Here is a 22594-nt window from a genome sequence, read left to right as displayed (position 1 = left end):
CCGATTCTGATACAGATGTACCAATACTGTTACCAATATTTTTATTATCATCTAACCTTATCTAATAGTGTTATTGTTGTTGTTGGTGTTGTGTGTGAGGCTTCACAAAGCTGAAGTAAACCTGTCAATGCGTTGGATTGTGCTGGCTTCACATACAAACAGAAAGCAGCGACAACTGTCAGCTTTTTAAATGAAATGTTTTTTTGATGTTTTTGAACTGAAGTGTAATAATTGTACTTTTGATCACATAGAAGGAGCCGTTTCATCTCGTCTGAATGTCGTCATGGAGACGATTTATGGAAACTTCTTATAGTCTGAATGTCTTCAGAGTGAGACTGTATGTGCTGAGAATATTTAAAGTGCCCAACTATCTTTCTTGACCTGTGATGTTAGTCGGCGTCATCAGTTCAATATCCGATACGTAAACAACACCAACATCTGACCCGACAGCGATGTTAGATTAGATCAGTTGTATCTCTAATTATAATATTTGGAAACTGACATGCATGAGACATAAAACATACAGATACTTAACGATAAATGGCTTCACTTGGATCGCACAAGGATTTCTACATTTGCATGAACGACTAATTGTTCTTAATTGAGGGTAAAACATTCAAATCTGAATGATATTCTATTTTCCACAAAGGGCTCAAATCTAAATCTGTCTTAGATTACCAGTGTGCAAGATCAGGGGGATTTAATGTTTAATAAAAATATCCGTATTTATCCACAGAAGGAATAGGTCCCCTTTTTCTGAGTCTGCAACGCTGAACAGTTATGTTTCAATGGAAGCCCAGAGCAGACCAACCAAACACTGGCTTGTTGGATTGGAATGGGAATCGGGAAATCTTTGTTGTCCCCGAGGGGCAATTTGGTTTGCAACAGAAATCCAAATAGGCAATAAATATCATACAAAACCGCACAAAGACATAATGCATATAAAACGTAATTCTCATGGATATCATCATTATCATAGACGTGAATGAGATAAGAGACCAAGTCCAACAGTCTCTAGTGTACTGTGTTAGAAACCCAACTTCTGATGGGACAAATGATCTCTGACATCGGTTTGATTTGGCCCTCCTGACATCAGTAAACCTCCTCCCTGTCGGCAGAAGTCTTCTATACTGCATGAAGAGGGAGGTGAGGGTCTTCCAGGATGACCTTTGCCTTTTGAGTTGCTCTTACTAGAAAAACATGGCCAAGAACATTCAAGTTAACTATATTTCCCAACATTTTTTATTTTGCCGAAGGCGCCAGTGTTAGCATTGCAGGTCAGAATGGTGCACAAGTGTCTTACTGTCTCTATGCCATTAATAAAAGTTAATGCAGTGACAGTTTTTTGTGAAATTAATGAGCATATTTTAGAAACATTGAGATGCAGGGAGTCATCGCAGCATTTCATCCACCTCATATTCCCACAGGAGACCAACTATCACAGAATCATCTGCAAATGTAATTATGAACCCGGATTCTGATAGTCATTTGTGTAAAGCATGAATTACAATGATAACAAAAGACATCCCTGAGGTGAACCTGTTGAACACATCAATGCTTCAGAGAACTTGTCATTGACACATGTTCTTTGTGATCTGACTGTTTGGAATTCGAGCAGCCAATATATAGTGCCAAAGTCGAACTCAGGTTTTTCACAAAACTAACGAGCAAGAATACAGGGCTGCATGCAGAGGAATCAACACAGCACAAAGGTGGTCAACAACGAGATCCAACCATGTGTGGCATCATCTACCCCCAACCTTGCTTGATAAGCAAGTGGAGTCGGTCTATGCTCATTGTTAGTTAGCTCCTTGTCACAATACATTCAAGGCTATTTATGACTAAGGTGATGAGTGCACCAGTGCGATAATCATTCAACCCTTTCGTGTTTGTAACCTTGGCTACTGATATCACAGTGGATTCTTTCCATAACATGGAACTTTTTTAAGTGACAAAGAAAGCTGTACAGTGAATGTGTAAATGCCCCTTATAGACAAGGATCAGTTCTTCAATCAATCAACCAATGACACAGTCAGGCCCATGACTTTTCCCAACAACACAATGTGTTGTTGACTGGCCTCTGAAGTAACTCTGAATTCGGCCAGTTCATCAGTTAAATCATGTGATTCAAATCTCAGATAAAACTTGTTCAATTCCTCTTCCAAAATACAGTCAGACCCACCATACAATTAATTCTCCTCCTGTCACAGCAAATAATCACCCCTCCCTAGTTCTTCCTCTCCCTTAAAGTAGCATTTTGGCCTGCTTCACCAACATTTGAGCTACAGTATTGATTGATGTGGTGGAAAGCTTTGTTAAAGGATTTACTGACCCTGGGGAATATTATTTGGTTACAGTGTTTTCCTGGGAATAAGCATGTTTTCACAGAGGGTGATGTAGTTTGACACAGTGGAAGTCAGTTCTTCAAGGTCAGTAAAAGAGTACTTGAAGACTTCCCAGTCAGTGCTGTGAAGACAACTGATTTCACAAATATGTCCAAACAGTAAGCTCTTTGCGCTTCACTTCCTTCTCTTGAGGGCTGGCCGATAGACCGGAGTCAGAAAGACGCAGTCATGGTCTGAAGAGCCTAGTGGCTGTAAAGCGTAGGATTTATATGCTGCTTTAATGGTGTCATAGCACATGTCCAGAACTTAAACTTGTTCGGGCGTTTCACATTCAGGTAAGGATAAAAGACGAGTTTGGACAGCGGCACACCAAGAGTCATCGTAGCTCCCATCTCACTCCTCCTTTTTGACGATGCCTCCTTCCTCACGGCACTCTCCGACAGGTCCATGTAGCTGTAGCTCTATCTCCCCTCTCCAGCTGTCTGCTGCTAAGAAGCATCAGCTTTGCATTACTTCAGCTGAATTGCAGCCTAATTGTTGCATTACAAAGTCACGACTATTGGAGTCTGTTTGTTTGTTTGACAGTTCATGAACATTTTCAGAAGCAAAACACTCACAAGATCCATGATGAGTCCATGTAGTCTAAGATAAAGTTAATAAAACACTGTTCACACGATTGATGAGTTCAAAATCCACACCCACCTTACAGGCACTCTTAACTACTGCTGCTTGTTGCAGCAAATGGCCAGCACCAAAAAGTGCTCATCAGAACGCCTTTGAAATAACGTTTATTCATGCTTTATTTGTTCAACATAGATTCAACTTAGTCGCACAGTTGTCTACTTTAAATAAATTAATGTATACATGCAACTTAAGATATGTGTTTCCTGAAGAATTTTGACTAGTCTTTAACTGCTTAAAAAAAGTTGCACATCTCTATAAGCAATAAGGATAGTTAATTACTTAAACCTCTACTAATTCACAGACACGCAGAGTCTTGAGTGTATATATTATTGTAGCTGACTGATAAATCTGGAGACATTTTCCTATATTTAAAACATTTTGACAGAAAAAAAAAAAAAGCGCTTTCCCGCTTCTTTTAAATAGCATTAGCATATCCCATCTTAGTGCTTCATAGTTTAAGCCTGTGTTTGTGTGATAGTATGCACACTGTCCGTTTTTTCTAAGTTGGTTGCTAAGCCTGAAATAGCTACTGTTTGATAAGATTCCAATTACACTGTGAAAGGGCTCAGTTACAATGAGTCGGGGCTCTGAGAAATAGGAAATAACTGTAGGTACTGTTGTTGTAATGTGCAGTCACTGAAAGTAATTCAGCCATTCATAGAGACCACATTACAGGCAATTGAGAAGCTCAGGAACTCATAAAACCCCACATCTGTTATCCATTAGCCTGATGCCCATGCTAAGAGCTGCTGCGGTGTGTTTATGGTGGATACAGTCCGATTCACACTTCACTATACAGTAAACTAAAAGTGTCTGAAACCACTGCCTATAACACACTGTACTTCCCACCTGCAGTGTTAAGGACCATCACAATGGACAACATAAGAAGTGTTCAAGAAGAGTACCAGACTTTCTACAACAATCACACCACACACAGTTTTTTTTAATAGACCTTGCTTCTGTGACTCCTCAGTGATGACGCAGAACATGTTCATTCATAATCATATCAAAATTAATCGCTCATAATAGAACAAATTACTGAGCTGTTTTTCAATAGACCCTTTATTTGCAATGAGTGACTAATAGAACCTTTATCTGCAACTGGAAATGTGTCATATTTCTTATTTTATCTCGGATCTCCATGACATTAAAGTCAGTTATAAAATGTAGAAAAGGTGTTATGTATCTTAAAAAGAGGCTTTGCCTGGGCCCCATCTGATACAGCAAGGTGGAGAGAGAGTTTAACAACGTTGGCCATAACGGCACCTTCAGATTTCATGGAGACCCCCAATGTGTAGCCTAGGTGGATTATTGATCCACCAGGGAAGAGTCAATGGAAAATGGTAAATGGACTTTAGCTTGTATAGCACCCTTCACACACTGATGGTAGAGGTTGCTGTATAAAGTGACCATCAGAGGTAACTAATCCCATTCATACACACACGTCGCCACAGAAACAGGAACAAATCGGGGTAACATTTCTTGCCTAAGGACACATCGGACATGTTGCTGCTGGAACCAATCCTGAAACTTCCAGGTGAGAGACGACGGACTCTACCAACTGAGCCACAGCCGCCCAGTGTGACCCGCTTGGGAGACACTCAGCACACGTCTTTGTGTTTATACATCTTTTAGCTCATGCAAGGTCTGTGCCAACATGTTCACCAAAATCTACCCAGCTAAAAGCCTAGCATTCCCCAAGACCCAGTTAAATCCCAATACAAAAAAAAACAATGTAACTGGTGATGCTCCCATCACTTTTAGACATTTACTTCAATAACATTTTGAATTGCTTCTATGCAAAGCCTGAGGAACTGAACAGTGAATAAATCTGTGAGTGCCCAACATAAAGAAGAAATGGGGGAAAAGAAGAAAAAATAAAGAAAACAGAGAGCTTGAGTGTGAGAATAAGGGCCATAAATACTGACAGACTGACAGTGAATCTGGAGGCTTTGCACCAATCTTGGTAAAGTAATTGCAGTGTGCTCCATCACCACATTCATCTTCAGCTGCCAGTCTAGCAGCTACAAGGAATGGAGAGGGAGGAATCTGTCGTCGTTATTTTCTCCCCTCGCTTCTCTCTGAGTTCATGAAAAGACTGTCTTTCACATATATACTGTGAATAAAGTAGGAAGTAATAAAAACACAGAAAAGGCGTGATTTAAGAAGGAAGTTTGAGAACTTGCAGTTTAAAAAAAGGTGGATTTATTGATGCAGATATTTGACAAATGTAAGTGAGATACACCCCATGTTCAACAAAGGCTGTTGTCCTCATTGATAAGACTAGTTAGAATCTGACCTCGGCTCTTTGCTTTGTGTCTTTTGACACTCTCTCCCCTCAACGTGGTCTGTTTCTCTTCAGCTGGCCGATCCAATACAGCCAAAAGGGCTCCAAAAACCGAAGGAAAAGGATACAGGGGCAGCAAGTAGTTACAGAAAAGACAATACGTCTGTACAGACCAATCCTACAGAGGCCTGTGATAAATGTCTTTAGAGTAGACTTTAGGCTTACAAAGATTGAAAATTCTTTTTTGTTGATATGCAGTTCCAACAGGCTGCCATTAGATGTTAAAATAGTGTCCGTACAGTACGGATTTCCTTACCCTGCAATCATTGCCTCAGTAAAATCCGTTATAAGAAACACTCTTGACAGTGTGATCCTTTTTTAAGCATGAATCCAAGACTAAATACTCTGACAAATTCATAAAGCTCTTGTGTTTGGTCAATGTCATGCACGCGTCTTAATGCTTGGGGGATTTCTTGCATGGAGCCAGCAGCTGTCAGAGCTGTGAAGGTGGAGAATCAGAAAAAGGAAATGAATAAGAGTCGGCAAAATAGAGACAAGCGGCTCCCTGATTATAAAGTATTAATGGTTATGTAATATGACAATAACAACAAATGTCAAATTTAGACTGCCTTTCATTTGGAAAGTAAGACTGAAGTGTCTTTAGTGTGTTTGTAGTGACTTTACAGATGTTATGAAAGAGTGCTGCTCTTCAGCCGACTTTAGGAAACATTTTCTGAAAACACTTGTACGAGACTTCCACTGATTTATTACACAAAAAAAAATCCCACTCTTGAAATCATGGAAGCTTCTTGGCTGCAAGAGGCTAAGCATGAATTATTAACGTCGTTTAAGCCAAATTGATATTTTTTAGCCGTATCCAGAGCTCTGATTTGAGGATTTGTCTTCATGTTGTATTTGTGGTATTCATGTTTTTTAAAGAGGGATTTATCTGAAGCACTGTGAGTGAGGAGGTACAGTCAGAAAAGGGATTACTTGGTTGGTTTATTCTGGCGGTAAAAAGCAACATAGGGGAGAGCTAGTTGAATATGTGATAGTAAAATAAATCTATTGAACACGAAGAGATGTAATGTAAAGAGACCTGAATGATGATGACGATGATAGTAATGATGATGGTTTCGTCGGAAGGACAGCTGTCAATGTTGTGCTTTGCCTCTGTGCAGCTGTCCGCTCATGTGTGTCCAATCGGACTTAAAGCTGTTCGTTTGCCCTTCCTTAAATTGTTTCCTCTTTTCAAAATCCTTGCTTTTGTTGTACTTACTCTCAGATGTACAGGTACGTCGCCTTGGGTAAGAAAGTCTGCTAATTATTGGTTAGACTGACAGGTAAAACTTTCTTTTTCACAAGCAAACAGGAACAGTGACTGTTATTCACCATAATAAAGATCGGGCAACTGACTTTTGACTCTGCATCTCGTGTTTTCATGCTTTTAAAGAACACAAATATTTACATGACCACATGTACCTTTTTTTTCTCCCAACAAACTCACCAAGCATGCAACCAAAGCAAAGACAAACTGTAATCCATCACACCCCAGTGACACAAGCAATGAGGAAACAGCTAAAGAAATGAGCCTTGAAGACTGATCCTCATCCCTCTCTGTAGTTTAATTCCCCTACAGAGCGCCATGCGGATCATAAATCACTGGGATTATGACAAAATGATACTAGGATGTTATGACCTGCCACTGTTATGGATGAACCAACTGTGAGTCAACGTGCGACAAAGTGAATTACCGTAAATTCCGGACTATAAGCCGCTACTTTTTTCTCACACTTCGAGCACTGCGGCTTCTACTCCGGTGCGGCTTATTTATGGATTTTTTATGGGGGACAATGAGCTTCTGCCGCAAAAACATTTGACTTCGTCACGTCGGATCTTAATAATCAGTCATTTTGCGCTTCATGCACGCACCCTCATCATGGAAAACACACGGAGAAATACATATGATGCAGCTTTCAAGTTAAAGGCGATCGAGCTGGCTGTCAAAGAAGCTAACAGAGCTGCTGCACGTTAAGATGACACTGACAGCGACAACAGAGACTGAGGAAGTGAGTAATGAAGTCATTCTGAGGCAGTGAATGGATGGACTTTTTCTTGTGAAATATATTACGGTCATCTTTTTCATCAGCCGTGTTACAGACACCGTCGGCTAGGCTTCGTATTGTAACGGTTCATGTTGTAAAGTCAGTAGTTGATAATGTGTTCATAATTCCGATTATGTGGAGAGTCAGTGAATGCACCAGCGAGAACGTGTTGAGTGGCTGTATGAGAGAACGCTGGGGGAGAGAGTTGGATTGTTACGGCAAGTTATGTGTTATTCTCTGCTGTAAACGGCGTGGTCACGGCCGACAGTGATCGGGTTATTAAAAGTTATTATTTGAACGCTCTCGTCGTCCTTTAACGTCCGTACGGACGCTACAGTATTTGCGGATGTTACCGGTAGCCTACGTCTGTGTAAATAGCTCTTGTTATAGCGTGGACACCTGCGGCTTATAATCAAGTGCGGCTTATATATGTACAAATACATTTATTTACTTATTTTTAGCCGGTGCGGCTTATATCCAGGTGCGCTCAATAGTACGGAATTTACGGTACACCATTTTGTTTTTCTTCTCATCATTGATAAAGTATTGTCACCCTACTAACCACAGCAGATGACGCAGGAAACTAGCATACAGCGGCCACAAACCCAGCCGCTCACAGTTTACTGTATGTATCTTAGTGAAGCACCTCGGGGAGTACAGTTGCTTATTGGGCTGGATGAAGCTGATAACAGCCAACTAGTCAATAGTTGGCTTTTCGAGGAGTTCAGCTTTTCAATCTCTTTCAAAAAAGCTCTTGGCAACAATCCTCCAATCCTTTTCGTCGAGTGAATGTGTTCAACGTTTCTTTTGTCCCAGAATGACAAGAGAGTGCCGCTGAATCTGCAGAGAGGGAACAATCTGTTGTTTCCAAAACAACCTAAAAAACAGACTATTTGATGAAACTGCAATGAAGTCATCGACGTTGAAATCACACTCACAGAGATGTGTGAAATAACTCAATATGTCAGTGCGGCTCAGTCGATGTGCATTTGTGCACTTTCTAGGAAGTAGAAATCTGTTCATGAATATTGCTTTGAACATTAAGCCATTGAAGAGATTGCTCTTACATTGCATTTTGACATTGAAACACTTTAACATCTTCCATTCAGGACCAGTGGAGGACTCAACACAATAATATGATTCAAACCGAACCTTTGTTTACAGAATAATAGAAAGATAAGGGATACATGTCTGTGTCTTAGATGGGAACTATGACATCTCGCTGAGGGACTGAAGTAACCCTCCAGACCGATGTGAGGTTGGTTTTGTTATCAAAAAACTAGAGGCTAGAGGCTGAGTAATTGTCTGTTAACCATTGAACTCAGAGAGGTTCTTCTCCCACACTGCCAATGAGCCTTGGAATATATATTTAAATATATTCTCTTTTCTAACTTTCGGCAGATGTTCACTTCAGAACCAACAGGTCATTATAGAAGAAAACTCTTTTTTTTAGCATCTATTGCCTCTGTTTTTAAACGAACAGGACAGCTAATTGTTGGCAAACCTTAGAATTGTATTGTTTAAAAGGCAGTGTCAAGCTCTGAAGCCTGAAACACATGTTTGATCAAGATCTGATGAGGGGAATATGACCGAGGGGAACACTGACAGATGGCTAATGAGACCAACAGAAAAAGCAGAATGGGGATGGTGGTGCTGGTGAACATTTAAGTCTTTGTTAAAAGAAAGCGACAACAAAAATGCTGACAGCCACCAGCATCCCAAGATAAAAAGGAAAATCTAACGTTACCCTGAAAAAACAGTCAGGTCACCTTGAGATAACAGGAAGTAAAACTGTGTGTACTGTAAGTCAATGAGTTAAAATGCATTTTCAGATCAGACGCTGAAAAACAAGAGCTCTACAATAATCACCGTGCCATTACGCTAGCTTTTTACAGAAATCTAAACCATCCATTGTTGTTCCTGATGCTTTAAACTTCATGAGGAAAGATACAGTTACATGTGATCAAGCAGTCACCGTCAAGTGTGAATACAGACATCTGGTAAAAATCTACAAGTTGGTAATTAGTGCGGGAAAAAGGCCCCTTTCCAGCTGCAGCCAAGGGAAAAGTCAACCATGTTCAGCGACTCCCAAAAGACCACGGCATCACCTGCTCATTAGTAGCTATGGTTTTACTTTTCTGACTTCAATGGATGTTTGGAGTTGCTCAGTTTTCCTTGAATCAATACGCAGTTGTAGAACCTGAATGTGTTAAATTAAATAACCTCTCTAAGAACACAAAGGTTGCAATGAAGTATTGATTTATGAGACATACAGAAACAGAATGCCAATAGTTTGTGGACTTCCTCATTACCTTTTAATAACAGAGCTGTTCAGATGGAGTGCCTGGGGATCCAATGTCAAAACAATTCAGTCTGAGTTAACTTGTGCCACAATCCTAGAATCCAGGAAACTGTGAATCATGTACTGCAGTATTTTTCAAATGATATTGAAGCAGATCAGCAAAGCCCTTTCATATGTCCTTTTTGAGCCAGATTTATAATCAACCAGTCACAGTAACCAACTGACGGTCCAATGAGACCACTGAATTCTCTTTTGAACATAAAGCTAATCATGTTTGCAATATCATGACTGTTGTAAAAATGAGAAATGACAGAAAGGTAGAGGTTTCAAATACAGCTTTGAAATGCTGGCAAAAGGACAAAAACAGATAAGTCTGCCAATTATGAAACATTATGCTAGGGAGATTTTGATCTCTACAGTCTGCTCCTTTTTGTGAGTATTCTTAGATGATGTAGAATGTGTCCAAAAGGGCAATAAACGATGGAAGGTGACTTAGAGAATATAACAAATGGGCTGTTTTAGTGTGAGAAAACAATCCGACAAAAAACTGCATCGCCCAGTATCCTCCATATTTCAAGATTGTGTAAATTATGCAGGTTCGCACAAGAACATGACCAGTTTTAAATTAAGCCTTTGTCATCATGCCATTCCACTTCACAACAGATGATGGTGATAATGACTCAACATATTCAGAAATGTGAAAACAGAGAATTCAAACAAGCAAACACACACAACAATATGGCATTCAAAAATAGTAAAAAAAACAAACCCAAAGTTTTCAAAAGATGGACGCTGTGCTACATTCATTTTGGGGCTTTTCTCCGATAAAAGATAGGGGGCTCCAAGGAAACAAAGGTTGGGAAGCGCTGCAATAATACATTGCTCCAGCTCTAAAAGGACCTTTATATGAGGACGCCGACAGTCACCTTGTGAAAAAATGAAAACTGTCAGAAAGACAGACTGTGAACATCAATGACAGGGCAGCAGATGGAGGGGAAGTGGTATCTGTACAACATCCAGATGACAATCTGACTGACTAGACGAAGACATATTCAGCCCAATTTAAAATCAGTTCTATTTACCATTATCCTATTCCTGACAGGAGCCATGGTTAAAGGTCATGTTTTGTGTTTTTTGTATTCTTATTTCGGTTTTTGTTCTGTGTCACTTACCCTTGTCTCTGTGTTTCAGATCCTCCTCTCGTCTCCACCTTGTGCGTCAAGCCCCGCCTCTGATTATCCACACCTGTGTCTGTTGCTCCCTGATTGCCTGTGCTACTTAAAACTGTGTTTTAGTGTTTCCTTGTGTACCTAGTCCTAGCGTTTTTCTGTCTCTGATTCTCGTGTATTACTCCTGTCTGTCCCTTGTTACCGATCTTAGCCTGCTTCTCTGGATTTGTTTGCTCTTCTGACCTCCGTTGTACCGAACCTGTTTGTAATAAAGGACTGAGTTTTGAACTTCCCTCTGAGTCTGCATCTGCCTCCATACCACCTGCCGTTGTGTCAGTTCCACATGAATCTGCCATTATGACTCTCTCTGTGACTTATTTGTGTGATGTTAATACAAAAAATAAAAAAATAATGTTTTTAAAGTGAGAGTGATGAAGACTATGATGAGAGTTGTAGTTTGACAAAGAGCTGCCTGGATTGCTGTGACTATTGTTAACATGATCGATAATGCATTTGACTCTAATAATAGCAGATACAAACCCCTTCAAGCTGTAAATTGTAAATGGAGCTGAAAGAAGGCTAACGGTGTTGTCATTGATCGCAAGCCAAAGTTGAACAAGTGAAGTTAGGGCAATTAAAATTAAAAGTAATAGAAATAGAGCTCAATTGTGACCGACATCTTTTTCAGCCACTCTGGTTTCAGAAGTTAATTTCTCCATTCAAATCCTCCAAATACTTTTCATTTAATCATTTAATCAACAGATTGAGGACTGAAACCAAGACAACCAGCAACCCCAATATCATGCTCATACTCAAATTGATTTGGTGTTAAAACAGCACTGATAAACTGATAAAGGAAAAGGTGCAAGACTGCGTACATATTCTTTTTCAGAGTCAAGATACTTTCCATCCCACAACCGGATGACACAGCTTCTTTTTAAAAGTAGCTTTTGTCACTTTTATAGTATACTGTTAAGTGTCATACATTCACATAAAATATATAAACTGCATCTTTACAGGATTATGAGTTCATGGTAGTTAACTAACTACATCTGCGAAACTATCCTTTTGCATAATGCGCAGAGGGGTAGAAAACTTTGCCATGTTAACAACTAGCTCCAGCAATCATAGACATCGCTGTGACACTTTATGAACATGGGTAGTGTAATTTTTCCTCGAATAGAGCATGTTTCTTCAAACAAGGTTTATATCATAAAAACGTGTGTCTTCTTTTGGATCTAAAAATTAATTATATTTTTATTTCCACAAGTACATGTTGAGTGCTATAGTGCAAAGCTTTCACAAAAGCTACCAATTATCACATATCCCATTTCTCACACATTGTTCTTATTCATACAAAGCTTCAGTTGTAGGTCCTTCAATAACAATTTCGAATGAAACATGAAGGCTGCTTTGTGTGTTTTCATCCTTTGATTCTGACATGCAGCAAAAGGAAATGATTCTGGATGTATGCCTGAATATCGTAGAGACTTTCTCTCTGAATTTTAAGAAAGAATCCCTCCTCATACATCCATCCAGGCAGTTTCCACTTGAGGTTTGTATCACTTTCAAACTTATATCCGTTTGCTCTAGGAACTTAATTTCCTTGTACTAATCACTGAATGGGATGAAGGCCCCCTCAAGACAAAATGAGTCTGCAGCTTCACTTTGATCTCAAAGGGTAACTTGTGCCATTTAACAAACTCATTTCTGAACATATATGAAACTATCCAATAGACATATGGAACCATGTCAAATCAGAACTACTGGGAAAAACTTTAGATTCCTCAACCTTTACACTGAAAACATCTTTCTTTTGAAATAGAGTTGTAAAATAAAAAAAAGGAAACCTCCTATGTAACACATTAAACCCCTTGCAGATTTACCTTTTATATTGTACATTTACGTATCAAGTATTTAGGTTTTTTGTGAATATTAACAAAAAACTCCAACTGCTTCTTCAGTCAGATGGGAAATGAAGATTACACTGCTGTACTGTGACCAAATACTGTAAAGAGCGCCTCTGTTGATAGGGCTAGTTAAAAACACAACCACAGTGAGAGGACAGAGTAACACTCCCCATCTGAACCGCACCAATGATCAAAGCAAAGTTGATGCTGTTGAGTTACAAAACAGTAGGTTTTTTTCCATTATATTTTAATGAACAGTGTCGGAACTCAAAGTTCCCAACATGCTATTCTAGGGACGTTATCATTAAATGTGAACACTTTGTGACAGCCCTGGGCCTCCTCTTCCTGTGTTTATGAGGCAGGCTGGTTGTAGTCTTTTGTTTCTTCGAGAATAACACGACTGCAAGGATGTGATTCAGGGCTCTAATAAAGCTTGTACGAGCCCCCTTTGACTGCCTGCGTCATGTACTTAAGCATCAGTTCAGCTGTTGAGCATTCTTACATTAAATGACTTTAAAGCATCACATCCTAGGACTTTCTGTGTGAGGGTTTATTTGGGTGTTCCTGCCACCACATCTGATCAGCTTTATCAAATGCCATTTTTTTAATATTAATACAGTTTTAAAAGTTAATCTTTCAAAAATAGAGGGCTCAATACAATTATTGATTAGTACTAGCATAAAGCGCCAACAAAGCTCAAGCTCCAAAATCAGCCAGCTGAAAGAAAACATGACGGCCATTTCAGGTCTGCAGGGAGATCCTGAGGAAGTGAAAGGCGAAACACGTTGTTCGCTCCTAATAAAAAACAGTGAAGTTATTTTCAGTGTGCCACGAATTATGGTATGCTCCTGCAACCATTGTTGAGGTTGTACACAGGGTACCATCTTGGCCATTTAGGTAATTCAGGTAGTGTAATAAAATAAGTCAGCTGCATTCAAGGGTAGATTGTAAAAGTAGTTAAGTAAAGTAAAGAGACTGTGCAGACTGTGAAGCTCACAAATACCAGCTTTAGGCACCTACACTTCCTGTGGTGATTGTGAATCTCACAATGTAGGAACATTTCAAATAAAATACAGTGCATTGGTTGGATTCTTTTACATCTTGTAACGTAGTCTACTATATCAACTGCTAATAAGGACATTTCCAATAGAAGTGTAGTACCAAGGATAGTCCACTGTCCTTTATCTTAATTATACTTTCATGGAACAATATTCTGTAAACCTAACAGTACAGCTTTTCTGCACCACTGAGTGGGTAAACAAGTGCCATGGGAGAAGACATCTTTTTAAAGGTTATCAATTTGTGAAATGGGTTTTCTTTTCAGCTCCTGGATACAACCGCTTCCCACAGTAAGCACAAATCATACAATTTTCATCTCACGTACAAGCATCCCTATGACAGCTGCTAATTATAGCATGCTCTGTGCGCCCACCCTCTGGTTTTTGTTGTTGTCTCATTTTCATGCTTGTGTAACACGTAGGATGTTACTTTTGCTCGCTAGCTGCTTGTTAATTTCCCGAAGGGACAGTCAGCAATTTTCTGGCATTAGCTTAACGATCATTAGAAGTTATAACTTCAGCAAAAAGATTAAAAAGCTGGAGAACAGAATTGCTATGATAATATATGGAACCCTGTTAACCCGACAAAGTCAACTCAATCCAAAAGTCAGAAACAGGCAGAGGAGATGCAATTTCCTGGGTACAGAACTTTATCATGAGAAAATTTCTGAATCACAATGTTCTTTGTTTAAACATGTTCTGGAAAATGTTAAGCTGAAAACGACAGCATCCGTGCACAGCTCTTCACACCATTTTGATATCTCCACTACACTGCTGCATTGTGTTCATGGATCATATAGATAGTCAGTATGTCATCTTATATTCTACGGAAAAAAGAGCTGGCTGTACAAAGAAAAGTTTATTTTTCAATAGACAGCATCATTCTCCTGTTAAGAACAGCTAAAATCTAATCTAGTGAATCTAAAATTCACTCTGATCCTGTATTTGATCATGTCTATAAACCCATCTATTTTAGTCCTGCCCAGAACAGGCTGTTTCTGTGTCTGTAACTTTAAATGTAAATGAGCTGTGTTTGACCACGCCCCTCTCTAGAACCGAGAGTGGCTGGGGCTTTCTCACACCATGCCCAATTGTTTATGAAGGCAAACTCAGAGAGTAGAACAAACACCTAGCTGTGGGAGTGTCACCTACATGGGGGAGGGGCTACTGCCCTTTGTGATGTCACAAAAGGGAAAATCTCTAAATGGCCTTTTGGAGCACACATTTTCTGAAACGTGGAGCAGGCAAAAGATGGAGAACCTGGCCTGTTTCTCAAATGTAAACCAACTATAGCAGGGGTGGCCAACCCTGGTCCTCAAGAGCCACAATCCTGCATGTTTTAGATGTCTCCCTCTTCAACACACCTGATTCAAATGATTATCTCGTCATCAAGCTCTGCAGAAGCCTGATAACCTGATCATTTGAATCAGGTGTGTTGGAAGAGGGAGACATCTAAAACATGCAGGATTGTGGCTCTTGAGGACCAGGGTTGGCTACCCCTGAACTATAGGAACACATATTAGTATTAGAAAACATTGTGACTTGTATGCATACTAAGTGTCCTTTAAAGATTTTTCCAGGTGTTTTTGCCTTTCTCAGATAGGACAGCTGTAGAGAGAGAGGAAATGTTGTGAAGAGAGAGTGGGGGATGACATGCAGAAAAAAGGTGGAGGCTGGACCCGAACCCATGGCTGCACCTTTTCACATGGGACTACATGACACAAACGTGTCAACCATTAAGTCAATCTGGCTCAAAGTAACACCTGTTGAAAAAAAAACAGTCAAGCATGCCAGTTATGCTAAACCTAAGAGCGTTAGATTTATATTTGGGCCAGAGGAGGTGATTAGTGACAGAATGTTAATAAAGAGTGTTTCTTAGCACTGGGATTATTCAGGGATACTGTTAAACACGGGCCTCTTGGAGTTTATTAAATGAATGTCACTTGATGTCAAGGGAAAGGCTCAAGAGATAAGCCCCTTTGGTATGTACGACCAATATCTGACCAAGCACTTACACTGCGCTTTAAACACAACCATTCACAGACCAATGTGTTACACAGAAAAGGAAAACCCTCTTTACTCTCCAGATCACAGATAGTGTCAATATTTAATCACTGAGCTGTTCAAAGCAAGGTAGTAAGGACAAAAGACAAAATAAGTCACAATTATGAAGCACCATGGTTGAAAATGTAAAAAGAGAAGAAAAAAAAAAGACTTGTGTGCGCACATCCAAGTAAATTGCTTTCAGATGCAGGACAAAAAGACGATGAGATGCAGAAAGAAGAATAAGGTCCACAACTTTATTTAGGGCAACGTTTCGATCCAAAGCCTGATTCTTTGGATCAAAATGATGCCCTTGATGGAGTTGCTCATTGGGAGCTGAACAGACTGCGGCTTTTTCTTTTTGATCTACACTCTATTGAAAGATGTAGGTTAAAACATCAAAAAATGAGTGCACGATAAGATAAAACAGAATACAAAAGAACCATGTATAGGACATTAAAGGACATGTGTGTAACAGGACAGTGCTAGGTCACACCTACACATTCAAACACTGATGGCAGTCTGCTATGTAAAGTGGCCATCAGAAGTAACTTATACATATACAGTACATCGACACCCATGAAGAGCAACTTAGGGTTAAGTGTCAGGGACGCATTGGACATGTACCTGCAGACATAATCCTATTGGTGATATGATGTAAAAACAACAGAACAATAAAACACTAAGAAGGAAATAAAACAGATGGTAGAGATGGAGTGACAATTGACACAATACAATCAATGGCAATAGGAATAGGTTATCTAGAACAAGTGGGGGGTGTATTTGGCAAGAACAGTACTACTAATCATAAAGACAATTAAAACAGAAATAATTATTATTATATTTATTTTTAGGGATAGCAGCACAGAAAGGGGAATGGAGGATATCAAGAAATCAGATTGTTGAAAATGAGGTAGAGTTCATTATGATGGTGAAGTAAAACAGAAGGAGGTAATAATGTAAATATAGAAGCATATATTGAACCTTTACGCACGCACGCACGAACACACGCACGCACGCACTAGGAGACAGAAAACTTACATTGAGTCTGTATTCCACGAAGTGAGTAAATCACTGACTAACAGGGAGCGAATGAGATAACTGCAATTATGCAGTTTGTTTGCTTTATTCTTTTGGTTATTTCTGATTTTCTAATTTCAATTCAGAAAGGGCATGTTTGAGGATTAACTCATAGGAAAGCAAAAATTAAATGTGAAAAAAGAAACACAGCTGTGAGCACCTGTCAGTGTCCATGGAAACGCAAAGGTAGAAAATCAGTCGTGAAATAATTCAAGGAGAGAGAATACCGAAATCCGATCGCTCTCTGTCTCAGTGTAAACAGTGTCTTTACTGGGTCCAACAGACCTCCAGTTTGTTTGGCAAATAATACTCCATCCAGAGCAAAAGGTCAAACTCTGAGTCTAAAGTGCAACTTTAAACCTCAGTCTCCCCTCTGACCTCTTACAGTCCATTCATTGACCTGACAGTCGCACTCTTACAGTTCTGTCATTTGTGGTAGAAAAAGGTTAACTTGAAAGGTTAAAGAGAAAAAAAAAGGGGGGGAAGCACTACAGGGACTACTAATCACCTGATTTTGCACTTCGTCTGAGACACAGGAAACCACAGCTTCTTTAATCGAAGGCTAATAGCGTGACTTTCAGTATTGACACAGGAGGGGAGGATAGGGACCCTGCGGCGGCCTTGGGATGGAAACACACATCAATCTTCATTGAGAGCTGGGTCAATGAATGCTAAAAATACACACATTTAACTGAACGCCACAGAATACCACTGCTTCAGCCATACACCTGTAAACACCTCTGTACAGCATGAAGGATTTTTCTGAATGACATTGGAGATGATGTTTGGTTCAGAGCAGTGTGATGAAGAACACAACAACCCATGACCAATACACCGATAAACACTTTTTGAGCTACTGCCTTGGTTGACTTTGGATTTGTTGATTCTCCCTGAACATTACAAACTGCTGCACGAAATGATAGAGGCAGGATGAGATACTTCCAATTCCATACAAAACACTGTCAGGAAATCATGTTCAAAATCCCAATTAAACATTAAAATACTTGCTAGACTTGATAGAACATTCTGCAAACTGTGTTTAAGTGTCTTCCTATACTGCGTTAACATCTCGGGCACTCTCGTTCTGATGTGATTGAACCGGGAATGACTTTCATGTTGCAAGGTCTACTTAATATTTAATGAGCTCAAAGTATAGTATTTCTATAACATGTGCCACCGGAGGGTCTCGACACTGTGCGACTCAGAGGGCTCTATACTGCTCAGGTTTACATCAGCAATGTGGAACTCCAGGATTATAACCAGATGGAATAGTCTTAGACCTAACAATGGTCTTTTTATAGGTCATCTATAAAATCAAAATACATATTTCTATTTTTGTAACCAATAACTAACAAAAGAAAGATAGGTGATTCAAAATTGCTCGAGAGAAAATATGTTGAATATGTCAGATATACTGTAAGTTGGAATCATACCGTATTTAATATAGGATAAATGGAAAAAAGGAACAAATTACAAAGAATAATAACCAGCATGGATTTTAAGAAGGTTGCTGGTGTTACATTTTTATTGTACAGATGGCTTTAGCATAATGGGAGGCAGGAATTATTAATATTTGACAGTCTGAGTCTGTTGCTACTGTACACCCAGGGTCGTGTCCAAAAGAGGGGCATGGGAAATGTGATTGGCCACCCCAAAAATCCTGAAACTGTGACGAGCCAGGAAACTGTGCCCAATCAGACATATATTTAAACCAACTATAAGGTTGTTGTTGTTTTATGAAGAAGGCTGCTATAAGTTGTCTTAGATATCAATGAAACATTTTTTTGTACTTAAAATTGTGAATAAAAACGTGTCACTTGTCATAAGACAGGCATTGGAAAGTCAGGCACTATGTCTCACTTGCAATGAATTAAGTGGCAATGTGTCAGGACTAAAAAAGTGCAAGTTAGACCGTGCAGGAGTTTGCTTATACATTTTGAAGTACTTTAAATTGTGAACATTTGAACAATCATCTTTTTTTATGTCTTTAAAAAAAGTAAGCTAATGTTGCCTTTATCTTGTGTCCTAACATATCTAAAGTACGACATTTATTTACTTCAGTTTATACCCACATCACATTTGACTGCATAAGTCAGTTGCCCAGCTGGGCCATCCCAGTGAAAAAAAAAAAGATGAACATGCCCCTGTGTACACCCGTCATGTCCCTGTTGGAAAGACAGTTTGCAGTTTGTCTTCCTGTTATACAGCGTTGGTAATCAGTAACATAAAAACTGACATGTTGAGTCATTTTCTCGTAATGAGTTAACATTCACATGATAGATAGTCGTCAGTTTGGAGTCTTGACTGCTGGCTTTATCCAGTAAAGGAAAATTATCACTCTCAGTAAGAGTCCTTAATTTACATGTTGTGTGTTTTCAACAGCTGGTTTCTAACATCTCAGCCATCTGATTGACCTTGGCAGTGTTTGTGACTGTTGTTGAGTTTCTTGTTTTAATTCCTCGAGTCAAACTAGATTGGATTTATGGATCCCATTTTTTTGTGCATCTCCACTTTCACTCTTCCACAAGGTCATGACCAACAGTAAAACACATTTCTTTCCTTCAGCCTGCAGGCTCCAACGTGTGTGTGGGCATATTTTAATATTTTCTGCAGAGCCTAGACTACTCATTTTACTTTTTTTCTTCCTTTTCAACTTATTGGTGTAATCAATCTTCTGGCTTAGGTATTTCTCTAAACATCAAATTCATGCTGAGAGAAGGAGTCATCGAGGACAAGCAGAAAGACGCATGCTATGTGTGTGTGTTTGGAACCGAGAGAGAGAGAGAGAGAGAGAGAGAGAGAGAGAGAGACTGAGAAGGGCAGTGATTTATAACACACAGACCGAGCTTGGTTGCTCAGCTATTGTTTCTGATGCTAACTTCCCCACATTCAAACGTCTCAAGCAGGTTACACAGACTGTCATCTATTTTGCTCAGGAAATTAAACAATACATTTCCAACAGTGTTCAGGCTCCTTGAGAGAAAGCTAGCCGTGTCGAGAGCATGGGTTTGAAATGAAAGGCTGGCACACGTCCAACAAGTCATCTGACATTAATCCTGAGTTTAAAACGAGAACTCAAGTGCAGTAAAATCTTGATATGTCTGCATCTGTGTTTACTCTGTGGCGTTGGATGTTTTATAATCATTTCTAATACAATCATATTTAAGCTGTATCACATCATCTAACTATTATGAATGACTTCTTAAACTAGGAATGTGCATGTTATTAACCCGATTTGTTTTATCAGCTCACACAAACATCACCTAATTCCTCAGAGTCTGATTGGTGACATCTTGTATATTAGAAGCACTTAAATACAGTGCATTTGCGATGACGTACAAACGCGGTCAGGCTTGCAGTCTAAAAGGAAACTTCACTTTATTTGGCTTCTACAAGGAGAGCCGTGCAAATCCCAAACTCGCCAAGCGTCTCCACAACAAATGCTACACTTACACTCCACGTCAAACTTCACTCTGGGGACACTGCCTATTATTTCCAGCACAGCACCTGCTTCAGTTGCAACTTGTGCCACCATGATTTGTTTCCTACAGCCAGTTGTTTTATTTATGGAGGTGGATGGATGGTAGGGAAAAAAAAAAAAAAAAAAAGTGCAGGTGGTTGCAGAGTCAGGATAAAAAAATGCTGCCTGCAGGACGCTGTCATTTAGCTTCACCGAGGATCTAAACCTGGAATATACAGGTCAGTCAGAGTACCACTCTCTAATGAGGAAAGAACCACCAACCATTACCACAGTTGATAAGTTTAAACAACTAGACAACTCTGACAAGGTGCTGATGCCGTGGTGATGTCACACAGTACTTCCTGTCCTAATCCCTCTTGGCATTACTTCTTATTTAAAATTTCAGGCATACTTCTTTTTTCTCACACATTTCATTCACGCTCATTCAAGACAAACAGTGCAGCAGAATTAATGCATGAGCATGCAGCCTTTAAGCAAGAAAAAAGCAAGGGGCTGACATACGTTACCTCAGTGGTTGCAAGTGAGAGAGTCAAAGATCATTCTGCCAGTGCCATCTGTCAAGCAGGTTGGCTACAAAGGAAGTAGGAGCAAGTGTCCCTCTCGCTCCTTTCCTGTGCGCCTCTCTGGCTTAACAACAAAGTCCTCTGTTACATTAGAGTAGAGAGCTGTACTCCAACAAGCGAGGGGAATCCTCTATCAGACTGAACCCAATCCGTAGTGAGTTCAAATCCCCAATGAGAAGAGGAAAGGATGCACCTCCCTGTTCCAAAAGGAATCACGCCTCGCTCCGGCTCTTTCTGCTATCGCACAAATCCCCTCTCTCTCTCTCTCTCTCTCTCTCTCTCTCTCTCCGTGTTTCTTCTGTCTCCTTCTCCCGCTCTCTTTCGCTCTCCTTCCTGATCCTGCTCCACTTGTACACTCGCTCGCTCACTCACTCTCTCTGGCATGCAGTCTTATGCACTGTGCTCAGGCAGCCACAAACACACTCGACTGTACACACAAACAAAAACCATGAACATGAGAAATGAAAAGCTCCTTCTTTACAGACTCTATTTGGTTACTTCCTGCCACTGTCACACAGTAAAACATGTGCTTCTGTTTAGTCACAAAGAGTCAGACAGAGCGTGCTCTCCACTCACTTTTTGATGATGTGGTACCTATTTTTAAGATAATGAAGCTGGATTACAGCCACCCCTTGCTCTGAGGAAAACAAGCGTTACTCACACATTCAACCAGAAGCAATGTGAGAGGAGGGTTTCAAACAGAATAGAGGATGCCTTTGCTGTGATGTAATAATGGACATAATGAATAAAATAGGTCTCCCAGCATGAGTCACCGTACAGTAAGACCTAACTTGCAAATCCCATTTCTCGAAGATCACAAAAAAAGGGCTGCATTGTATGTGTATGTGCTGGTGAGCGTGAAGCGACCGTACATGAGACTCGCTGGTCTCTGGAGATGTTCTATTTTTGGCTTTACATCGTAATGACAACAGGAGAAAGAGGACAGTAAGCAGCCCCTTTTTCATCCCTTTTAAACTACAACCCCCCCCCCCCCCCCCCCCCATTACAAACCACTGCCTCCACCTCCACATCGCTCGCTCCCCAGACTGGAAATCGCCACGCTTCAGGGGGATAACAGCAGGAGCAAAGCAAGGAACAGTGTTCTAATGGATGTAAATCATGCTGCAGGGACCTGAGTCATTAGCAATAATTTGTTTTAGATTAATCATTGTTTTATATAATAAACTGCATGGTGCACTTAATTCAAACCCATGTCAAGTAAAAACCCAAAATGAAATAACACCTAGGGTAAAGATAGAATGCAGAACAAAACCCCATATGACAAAGTAATTATACTAGTTTACTGCCAGAACTTCAGGAAAACAAGGTCTATCAAATAATAATGACAACTAAAGTATAAACTGGAGTATCAATGAAACATTTAAAAGTAAAACAAGATGGGCTTATGCTGAGGAGAGCAGGTATGACAGCTTTAGACCCTGACACACCAAGTCGACCAAGTCGAGTGGTGACGAAGACCGACCGTGGTCGCTTCATGACGCCTCACAACGCTTTTGTAAAGTTGCACTTGAAAACACCGCAAAGACTACAGCAGACCACCACGTAT

At 39.9% G+C, this 22594-nt stretch overlaps 1 protein-coding gene across 6 annotated transcripts in view; it reads right to left on the bottom strand.

Moving 5' to 3' along the window:
• The window catches only part of gramd1bb (GRAM domain containing 1Bb), a 115733-nt gene extending 94346 nt beyond the window's left edge, over positions 1 to 21387 (bottom strand). For all 6 annotated transcript variants that reach the window (XM_079354871.1, XM_079354874.1, XM_079354863.1 and 3 more), the window contains exon 1: positions 20971 to 21387. The gene's annotated coding sequence lies outside the window, so the exon portion shown is untranslated. The remainder of the gene's footprint in view (positions 1 to 20970) is intronic.
• Positions 21388 to 22594: the final 1207 nt, after the last annotated feature.

Source organism: Symphodus melops (assembly GCF_947650265.1).
Source record: "Symphodus melops genome assembly, chromosome: 10".
NCBI classification, from domain to species: Eukaryota; Metazoa; Chordata; class Actinopteri; order Labriformes; family Labridae; genus Symphodus; species Symphodus melops.
This window is presented reverse-complemented; position numbering and strand designations above follow the sequence as displayed.